The sequence below is a fragment of the Miniopterus schreibersii genome, assembly GCF_964146895.1.
Source record: "Miniopterus schreibersii genome assembly, chromosome: X".
Classification (NCBI taxonomy): Eukaryota; Metazoa; Chordata; class Mammalia; order Chiroptera; family Miniopteridae; genus Miniopterus; species Miniopterus schreibersii.
In genome coordinates this window covers 33,198,558-33,208,890 of record NC_138104.1, presented here as the reverse complement: position 1 = coordinate 33,208,890, position 10,333 = coordinate 33,198,558, and the positions used below count along the sequence as shown (strand labels likewise).

At 41.0% G+C, this 10,333-nt stretch overlaps 1 pseudogene across 1 annotated transcript; it reads right to left on the bottom strand.

Moving 5' to 3' along the window:
• Positions 1-8,521: 8,521 nt before the first annotated feature.
• On the bottom strand, positions 8,522-9,172 carry LOC308550922 (RNA polymerase II subunit A C-terminal domain phosphatase SSU72 pseudogene; annotated as a pseudogene). The gene has a single exon. The product of its transcript is annotated as an RNA polymerase II subunit A C-terminal domain phosphatase SSU72 pseudogene (transcript).
• Positions 9,173-10,333: the final 1,161 nt, after the last annotated feature.

Sequence of the window (10,333 nt, the reverse complement as noted above, 5' to 3'; positions counted from 1 at the left end):
GGAGTATTAAGGACCAAAGGAAGTAAAACTTGGATTTATTTCTGCATTGTAAGAGAGAAGCAATTGAGACTGTACAGAGAAGGAAGCTCGGGCTCAGTGATCCCTGACTAGCTGGTTTACAAGTACAGTTGGTTTATAAGGAGCTGAAAGGCAAGGGCACAGGAAATTATTTTGAGGAAAGGAGAACCCTAAAAGAAAATGAGAGTCATTGAGGTTTTAGGAGACACTGACCTTAGTTCCCAGAATGGAATGGGGGTAAGAATACAAACAAGAACCCAGAGACTGAGTTTAGCCAAATTGTAGCCATGGAAGGAGGAGCATTACTGCAAGTGGAGACACGAGGAGGAATCAGAACAGAAATATATAGTAGGTCGGGGCCTTCCTAGAAAGAAATAAAGGTAGAAGGGAAGAAAATGAGTTTACTCAAGGGGCCTGCAACCAAGATAAAAAAGGCTTTTGTTAGAATACACCGGAAATTCTGAGAAAGCAAGCCAATAGCTACTTAAATAGCAAGAAACAACTAATGTGACATATTTACCTTTCACAAACTGCCTATGTCACACTACCCACTGGGGCTCTTAAATATTCAGTACCAAAATTATAACCTTTATACTATTCAGATACAAACGTTCCATATATGCTGAAAAAAATTTCAATATAAAATAACCTAAAACATCTTTTTCCCCAACAGCAGAGTGGGGGCGGGGGATTTGAATTAAGGAACTTAAACGAAAAGTAACAAGCAATTTTAAGACGGCAATGAAAACAATTTTCACCCTATTTCATCTCATGGTGCACATAAGCTATATACTAAAATTCTGTGGCACACCAAAAATATGTTATCTATTTTGCTGATCTGGCACAAAAAAAAAACAACAGGTATAATTTTGTTCATTCACAGCTATTGTCGTGTTGGCTGCTGTCATTTTTTTATTTTTTTATTTGACAATCTAAGGGGAAAGAGGCCAATGGCCCTGATTAGTCAGGTATTGCATGTTTTAAAAATTCCTGTGGCACAGCGGTTGAAAAATCACTGAACAAGATCAACTTCAAATGGGGAAATACAACTAAAATAGTATAATTTTAAAATACTGGAGTAGTTATGAATCCGGGCAAGTTATTGCTAGATAATACTCAAGCCATAAAGATATTAAGAACATAAAACTGAATCATCATATGCAGATTAGAATGCGCAGAGTGAACCTCCTTATGCCATAGTAAAGAAAAAATGCCTTTTGACATGTAAAATTTTAACCAAAAAATGAAAATATAAATGAAGTGAAAAAAGCATGCCATGTAGCAAGAAGTGCTGTCTCTCTCACCAGCGAGCTTTGGTAAACTTCACAGACTGGTGCCTGAGAGCCTGAATTCAGCAGTGGTTCTAGCATTTTTTATTTTTAAGTTAACCTCTAGAGGCCCAAAGAGGTATAAGTGATCTTTATTATTCCAGTGTATCTGGCTTACATTTTTCCCCTAAGGAATTTCATTTTGGATATATTTTTCTTAAAATATCCAAAGATAAGTGAAAGGTCCTACTCCAGAGTTGGAAAAAAAGAATGTTTAGAGCTGAATCAACCTCTCTCTCCATCACACCCTGCCACCGAGCTCAGGCGCATGCATGTGCGCCCACCCCTATGATTGCATCTAAAATAAAATACTGGAAGTGCAAAATTCACATACTTGAAATTTTGAACAAACAAGTAACATACAATATACACAATTTGGTCAAAGCTCTGGAGATTTTGGGCCAGCGCAAATTTAGCCCAATCCTCTAACTGCCCCCAGATATATAGTGTTACCCAGGGATAACTGATGTTCAGATGACCCTATAAGTCATTCAACCAGCAAAGAAACACAGACACACTTGACTTGAGCATGTAAAGCTCTCTAGGTCCAGAAAGCAGCTGAATACATTTTACAACTATTTTCAAAAAGATGTCATGCAATAAAATGTTTTCTTTTTATTTAACCTCCAGCTTTCCTAGGAATTCAGACACAATTATCTAGCCCTGAACATTCCAGGCAACAAAAGCTTTAAAAACATTTAGTAAACATGTCAATGGAACTGTTGACCAAATAAAGACAAAAAGGCCACATTTATTTGTAAAGGTTAAACAGCAAGGAGAAAAGACTCCAAAAAGAGTAATGAAGCGAAACTGTACAAGGACATTTCCAAAACAGCTTATATGTGTGTTTTGTGTGAAACAGTCTCTAAGAAGTCATAAAATGCTCACTGCTTAGCCATTTAAAAATCAGAACATATAAAGGCAGAGTTAAAGTGCTTAATTGTGCCTCTGATTTTTTTTCTGCACAATTAATATGGATTTTACATTAACCCACTGGTGGATAATTTTAGGGGTGTGTGTGTGGGTGGGTGTTTTTAAAGCTGTTCACAATTAGCATCATGAAGCTTACTAAAGACAATAATATTAACAGGAAAATTTGTCAGGAATTCTTGAGTCATTAAACTATTTCTGACCATTGGTTTGTAGATAGAAAACATAAGGTGCTGAAACAGCTAATATGTTTTACAGACTACATTCAAACAACAATTTCTTTCAAAATTAAAAAAAATTCAGGTATTTTCTACTTATTTGAGATCACTAGACATCTTTGTTGTAATACTGATTCCCTAATGAAACTGATATTAGAGCCTTAAATAAAACTTGTATCTCAGGAAGTCCATTAAACTTCCGAAGCGTAAACATCACAATGTATGTCTTAGAATCCAAGGTAATTCCAGAGTTTTTTTTAAAAAGTCCTTAATTCAATCTCTTAGCTGGGGAAAAAAGAGGGTATTAATGTTTTAGAAAAATGTGTCTTAATAAATCATTTGCAGCATCACAATTATCTAGGGAGTTTGTTATTTTTAAAGAGAGATTTGGGGGCCTCAATTCAGACCTATATGGGCCAGCAACATGCATTTACCAAGCCCCTCAGCTGATTCTGGAGAATAGAAAAGCAGCAGAACCACTGACAGGAAGAGAGAGTTTGAGTAAGAATATGAGAGGGAAACAGACATGGATTTTCACTGTTCCGATGCATTAGAATATTACGCTATAATTTTCCTGTTACCTACAATAATTTCCCTAACATAAATTAAAAGACACTCATATAGTATTATAATTTCTTAAAGCAAAACCAACTATTAGAAAGGGGACATCTGTAATATTTTGAACAATAAAAAACAACACAAACAAAAACCTAACAATTATTATTCCATAGAACTGCAACGCAAAATAAATAAGTATATATTTCCCTACGCGATCCCTAAGAAGGCCCATGAGACAAGACACGACACCGATTTTACTCCAAGGATAGTAAAGTATTTAGGAAACAGAAAAGACTAATTTGAACCCTAGTTGTTTGTGAAAGCTCAAAGCAAATCCAGGAAGCCTTACAAGTTTCAAGCAGTTTGTGCCAATTACTTTTGAAGACGCAGCTTTAACAGTTTTTTAAGCCCTGCCTGGATAGCTCAGTTGGTTAAGAGCATGGCCCCCATACGACAAGGTTGTGAGTTCGATCCCCAGTCAGGGCACATACAAGAAGCAACCAATGATACATAATTAAGTGGAATGACAAATCTCTCAATCTCTGTCTCTCTCTCTCCCTTTTTCTCTAAAAAAAAAAAAAAATCAATCAATAAAAAAATTTTTTAAACTTTTTAAAAAAATCAAGATTTCTTAATAATATATTGTATTTTGTTAGTTGCTTATCCAAATTATTCCATTATCAATAAAGGTTCTTTAAAAGACTGTTGGACAAGGACCGTGACAGTTTGAATTTTTTAAACCTTGTTTAATTTAAAGATCCTTTGCTAATACAAATAATATTTCACATAACTTTGACATACTGTATGTTTGCTTATTTATTTACAGTAGAGCAGATGCTCACTTAATTCATTAAAGGTTTCAGGTTAATCAGATTTATCTGTGTATTTTTTAAACTAATAATAAATCACTTACTGATGGCTCAATCAATTTTTGCACATTTATTATTCCATTTCATCACCTACTTAATTTCCTAAATCAATCTTTATTTATAAAAAGCTTGTCCCCTTCCCCTTCTGCGTCAGTGTCATGCTGTAGATTTTTCATCCCTATGGTGCAAGGACAGACCCAGAATCAAGAAGTAGATAATACAGGGCACAACAGAAGGGGCAGAGACGCTGTTTGTTCACATATAGGAGTAGGGAAGGTGGTATATCAAAATGATCATAACTTCATTTAATTATAATTATTGATTCCACAGTTGTTCCATTTAAAAAATTATAAGACTATGTCACTTGGTAATATAATTATTAAACTGGAGCTGAGCACATGCTCTCATATCTAAAATTCCTGACTACTGTTATGATTCTTTCCATTTTCTCTCATGCAAAAAGTAAAGCTCTTGCTTTCAGAAATAATCGGTCCCCCTTTCTGATATTTATTTCCATATTTCAGTGTTCAAAGTTTGGAACTTTAAAACATTACTCAAACCTCTGTTTGTTGTTTAAATTAAAACCAGTAATATACCATTTATAATACAACAAAAAAATCTTTTCACTTCTGTGACTGAAAGTCTTATTGTTTAAAAGTAAGTTTAATTGAGCCAAAAGTACTAGCCAAAAAAAAAAAGACCGGTCTTGGGGCATGGGGCCTAAACCACCAGCAGCATGGCCTTTGTCCCAGAGTTTTGCAAGCAGTTTTAGACATCAACTAGGGGGAATAGGGAAGAGTAATCTGAAAGCAATTTACATTAGCTACAGGCACAGGGGAGGGAGAAGGCAAAGTGGGACCTGCTCTGGGATAGTCACGGAGTTGACATAAAGAAACGCCTGCTCCTGGGGATTGGCTGTGGGCAGCAGCCCAGAAAGGCCACGTGTAAGCCACAGGCAGAGGCTCCTGCAGTTAGATGGTGCCCGGCTGAAATCATCACGGAAATAGCTACCTGGAAATTAAATCTCAATTTCCAACAGGCGATGGAAGGAATGTGACCAGCCTTTTGTAACCTAGCCAAGGGCCCTGAGCACACTGACAGGACTGCCTCTCCCTCCCTGGCTGCAGTAATTTACTGAAGAACTTCTCAGAATTTCCTCCTAATCAGAAGCCACATCTGAATAATACAGTTCATTAACAACTTGTGATCTGGCATTGTCGGTTGATGTTCAGGATTGTAGTAGTTTTTAAATTGCAACAATGGAATATAATCCAGTATAGAAAAGACATTATCTGAACACGACTAGTGCCAAATTCAGAAAGAAAAGTAAGATATGGAGAATATTCTATACTGCAAGGGTCAATAGTTTGCTAGTTGAGATAATCTGTGGCTGTAGAAGGAATTTTAAGTTTAGCACAGCCGGTGTGGCTCAGAGGCTGAGCATCAATGGATGTAGGATGCAGGAGATGGAGGTTTGATTCCCGCTCAGGGCACGTGTCCAGATTGAGGGCTCTGTCCCCAGTCGGGGGGCGTGCAGGAGGCAGCTGATCAATGACTCTCTCATCACTGATGTTTCTATCTCTCTCTCTCCTTTCCTTTTCTCTCTCTGAAATCAATAAAGATATATATGTATGTTTTTTTAATTAAAGACAAAGGAAAGGAGCTTGGCTGATATGGAAAGCAATCGATAAATACTTGTTGAAAAAACCACAGGTAGCATGACATTGTACTCTCAGGTTAAAATGGAATCTCTAGTCACCTCTAGTTGTGGGCTTAATAAAAACTGTGTTGTATTCACAGGAATATTAAAAAGATATATACTGCTCAGAAATCAAGTCAGAAATATTTTCCCAAGTGAGCAGAGAACACAGGTAGAAAAGCAAACTGGACTTCGCTGCAGCATATTTTAGAAAGGGGTAGTATCACACTCCCTTCCTTTGTTTCCAAAGGAGTCACTGTACTATTTTTGGGTATAGATTAAAAATAATCAGGGATACAAAGAGGAATTTGTTCCAAGAAGAATAACACACACACACACACACACACACACACACACAGTCATTTTCTGCGAGTTTATAGTTACTCTTACATGGGCCTAACCAAATCCTCATTGGAATCATTTCATTACGAATATCATTTCAGAGAATGGCATGAACAATGGCTGGTAAAAAATTGCCTCCCAGGAGGCCTGACATCAGCATACAAAACAGTGCGCCTCAGACATAAGCTACCCCGACGAGGTACACTTGGCCGGCTTTTTTATAATAAAAAAAACAAATTTCTTTCTTTTTAGGCTTAGTTAGGTTTTGCTTTGCTTGTGTGTTTTTTTTTTTTGTTGTTCTTTTATCAATATTTCCTTGATACCCTCTGTTTTATTGCTCTGATATTATTATTACAATGATTAAGTTACTGCTTTGCACTCATTTCTTCCACCTACTTGCCTCCTTCCTTGGTCCCTCTTTTTCCCCCTTTTTTTGCTTTACCTTTCTCTCTTCTTGTTCCCTTTGTATAACTTTTTGTTCCTTTCTCTGTGTTCTTGCCTTTTTGACCATTTTCCTGTCCCTACTCTCTACTCTTATGTTCCGCTCGCCCTTCTTTCCTTTCAGAATTTTTTTTCTGCCCCTTTAATCTCCCAGTAGCGTCTCTATTTTTTTACTTTTTTATCATTAGCAATAATATCTTGTTCTCACTTTCTTTTCTGCCTAAGTATTTGTGTTCTCCCTTTTCTTTCCTAATTCCCTCGGGTGATTTGCGTTGTAGTTATGAGGACCTTTCATAGGTTCCTGTTTGTTTCCCGACTGGTTTGGTTTGGTTTTAACCCATCAGCACCTGTAGGACAGCTCACAGGACACGGTGGCAGTGGACCCCCGGTCAGCCAGCCTGAGAGGAGAGTCCTCCCATGACCCAGCCAACAACAAACTAGACCCGGTCACAACAGGAGAGGCCAAAGAACCCGCTAAGGGGACATACCTAGGCCCTACCACTCAGAAGCCCAAGGAAAACACACCTCTGGGTCCCACGGGACATCCACAAAAGCTCACCACACAGGACTGGGAGGCACAGCAAATATACCTAATACAGAGACTCAAACACAGAGAGACAACTAAAATGGGGAGACAAAGAAACAAGCCCCGAATTAAAGAAAAGGAGGCATTGCCAGAAAAAGGCCTAGACGAGGTGGAGGTAATTAAGTTATCAGACACCGAGTTCAGAGTTAGGGTTATAAAGATGCTTGAGGAACTTACTGAGAACTACAAGAAACTTAATGGGAACTTCCAGGAACTTAGTGGGAACTGCAAGAAACTTAGTGAAAGCTACAACAGCATGAAGAAAGATATAAGCATTATGAATAAGAACCAGGCAGAAATGCCAAATACTATATCTCTCATCAAGAATATGCTGGAAGGAATTAAAAGCAGGCTCGAGGAAACAGGGGGTCAAATAAGTGAATTAGAAGATAAGGTAGAAAAAAAACACTCAATCAGAGCAGCAAAAAAAGAAATACATAATAAGCATGAGGACAGTTTAAGGGAACTTTGGGACAACATGAAATGAAAGTGCTAAGATTTCCACTGTATCACATTATTTTAATTTGAATGATCCTTTATGACCGATTTGCAGGTGGTAATAACTTGCAAATTAAGTTGTCAGGAAACTAGGCTGATTTGACCCAAGTGACCAGGCTTTCAAAGAACTGACAGTGAAAACTGCATTTTGAGGCTTCAGACTTTATTGCTCATGTCCAAGGTAAGAATGTTTTAGGGTTTTTGTGGGGTTTTTTTTGCAGCCTTATAAAAAACAGCACTAATGCATACCCTTAGTCTACCATTTCGTAGTTAACAAGAGGTTAACACCCCTGCCTCAACACTAATTACCTGCTTGAAGTGCTTGACCAGATTATTTCTTTACCTTTTCAGTGTCCCCTCGGTTAAAACAATTATGATAATACCAACTCCACCTAACACCACAGTAAACACTGTTGGAAATAAAAGCCAATAGAACAATTTCAATTTACATGAAAACAGCATACCTCTAGGATCAATTAATCTTCGAAATTCACACAGAGGTTCATTCGGTCATAAACATGTAAGAGGATTCAAGTAAGCCAAGAATCTCTGAAGAAATGAGCAAAAAACTAGTCAGTAATCCAGTCTAGAATAATGTGGTGGCCCTCAGATGCACCCTGAAGATTCTACAACAGCTGACAAATTTTCCTTTCCTGTTGTTTACTGGACAATTGCAGTTTCTCCCCTAATACCATGCATCTCATCGCTTTCTTCAGGTATTTGTACATTCCGGCCAGGCAGGGGAGGAACGCACAATTAAACGACCGCATATATAGCAGGAAAAATATTCTATAAACTGGAACAGTCAGGTTTTCATTATAAACTTCATAAACAATATCCCACTCATAAGTGGGATTAAAAAATTGTGTCAATCTGCATTTATGTCTATCTTCTCCTCTCATCCCTACAGTTCCTTTGGAATCTGCTACGGCACCCACAGAAGCCCTAAAAGTAAAACCAAGTAACGGGAAGGAAAGAGTGTTAAAGGGAGCAAGAGCAAAAGGACAGCTTGTGGACACGCACCTGGGGGCCGGTCAGTAGAAGCAGACGGTGTGCAGGAAGGGCCGGCCGCACTTCTCCTCGAAGTCCTGCAGCAGCTCATCCAGCTCGTCTTCCATGTCGTCCACGAGCAGGATGCACTGGCACAGCTCACAGAGGAGGAAGGCCCCCAAGATTGCCTCGTCGTCGTCGTCCAGGATGTCCAGGTTGACCACATGCACCGGCTGGCAGGTCACCTGGTCTCTGGAATTCAGCTCTTCCACCACCTGGTCGTACACTCTCTCTTCGCAGGTGAGGATCAGGTCGAATACATCTTGGCAATTCTGGAACCTCTCTGGCCCGGGCTTGATGCGCTTATTTCGCTCCAACATGCTCAGGATGCCATTCTGCGTGTAGAGATCTTTGTCCTTGCGAACAAGATCTTTATACATCTGATCGTAGGTGGTTTGGAAATCATAAACGTTGGGCTTGTCGGGCGCCGGTCCCGGAAGCCTAACGCAAGTGCCCGTTCCAAAGGACCGGACACTGAACCCCCGTTTTCTGAGGATGTAGTGGGCCTCCATGCTCCGGTTCTGGTTACTGGAGCACACCACGGCCAGCCGCAGCCGAGACCTGGCGTCAGCCACCCCCTCCAGCTCGGGGGTCTTCTCACCGGGAAGATGGTGGCTGAGGTTCGCAGCAGTCATCGTGCAAGGTGGCGGCAGCGACAGGAGCGGCAGCGATGTATTGCATCAGAAAGAGAGGCTCCCCGCTTGTGCGCAGGGTCCCAGAGCCCCGCCCCGCAGGCCCAGAGCCTCAAGGAGGCGCACCCCACGGACATGCGCGCAAGTGCTTTGGGGGGGGCGGTGAGGGGGGCAGAGGTCCCAGCCCCTCGCAGGCACTAACTGCTGGCCTGACACATTTCCGTTTTCAGTGACTTCGGTCTGGGAATACCTGCAGCTTCCCCGGGCAGGCTTTGCCTACCTGCATGATTTACTGAACAGGGAATTAGCGGGTGTGCGCTTTGTCTTGGGGGCGTGTTCACATGTGAGAGCAATGTGCATGTTCATATATGACAGTATGTTCACATATGAGAGCAATGCGCATGTTCACAAATGAGAGCATGTTCACATATGAGAGCAATGTGCATGTTCACATGAGAGCGTGTTCACATATGAGAGCAATGTGCAAGTTCACATATGAGAGCAAGCGGAGCTGAGGAACAGGACAGGGGACAGACAACCACTGCTGGGCAGGATGCACCGAAGGCACAGTGTTACATGCTTTAGCCACGCCCGTTTTCACAAGAGCCCTGCAGCTGCAGTTAATACACACATACATTTTGCAGCCGGTTTGTCCCCTAACAGGCCTAGAACGGTGTCAGACGCACTGCAGGTTCTTAGATATTGTTCGTTAAATGATGACCAAATGACTCCAAAATCTATAAGATTTTAAGCTATCTTCTAGTGCAGCCATTTTCAACGGGCGTGTTGCAAAAGGCATATTGGTGTGCCGTAAGAATTGTTAAGGGGCTGGGGCGGGGCATATGGGCCACTGAGGCCCCCTGTGAGGGCTCTGGGAGGTCCCCAGAGATGCCGGTGTTGGCCCCAGCAGGCGCAGCTACAGCAGCCGGGGAGGCAGTGGTGTGTAGCCAGGACCACGGAGGGGCAGAGTGGCCCCTGCTAGATCGGGGGGTGGGGGGTGGGGGGTGCGCTGCAAGACAGCACCGCTTCAGGTGTTTGCCAATGACACCTATTACGAGAATGACGTCCCCACGGTGTATGAGAACTGCACAGCGAGCTTTGACATAGACAAGCACCCCGTGGAGCAAAACTTAGGGGACACTTCAGGCTCCTCTCACTACGATA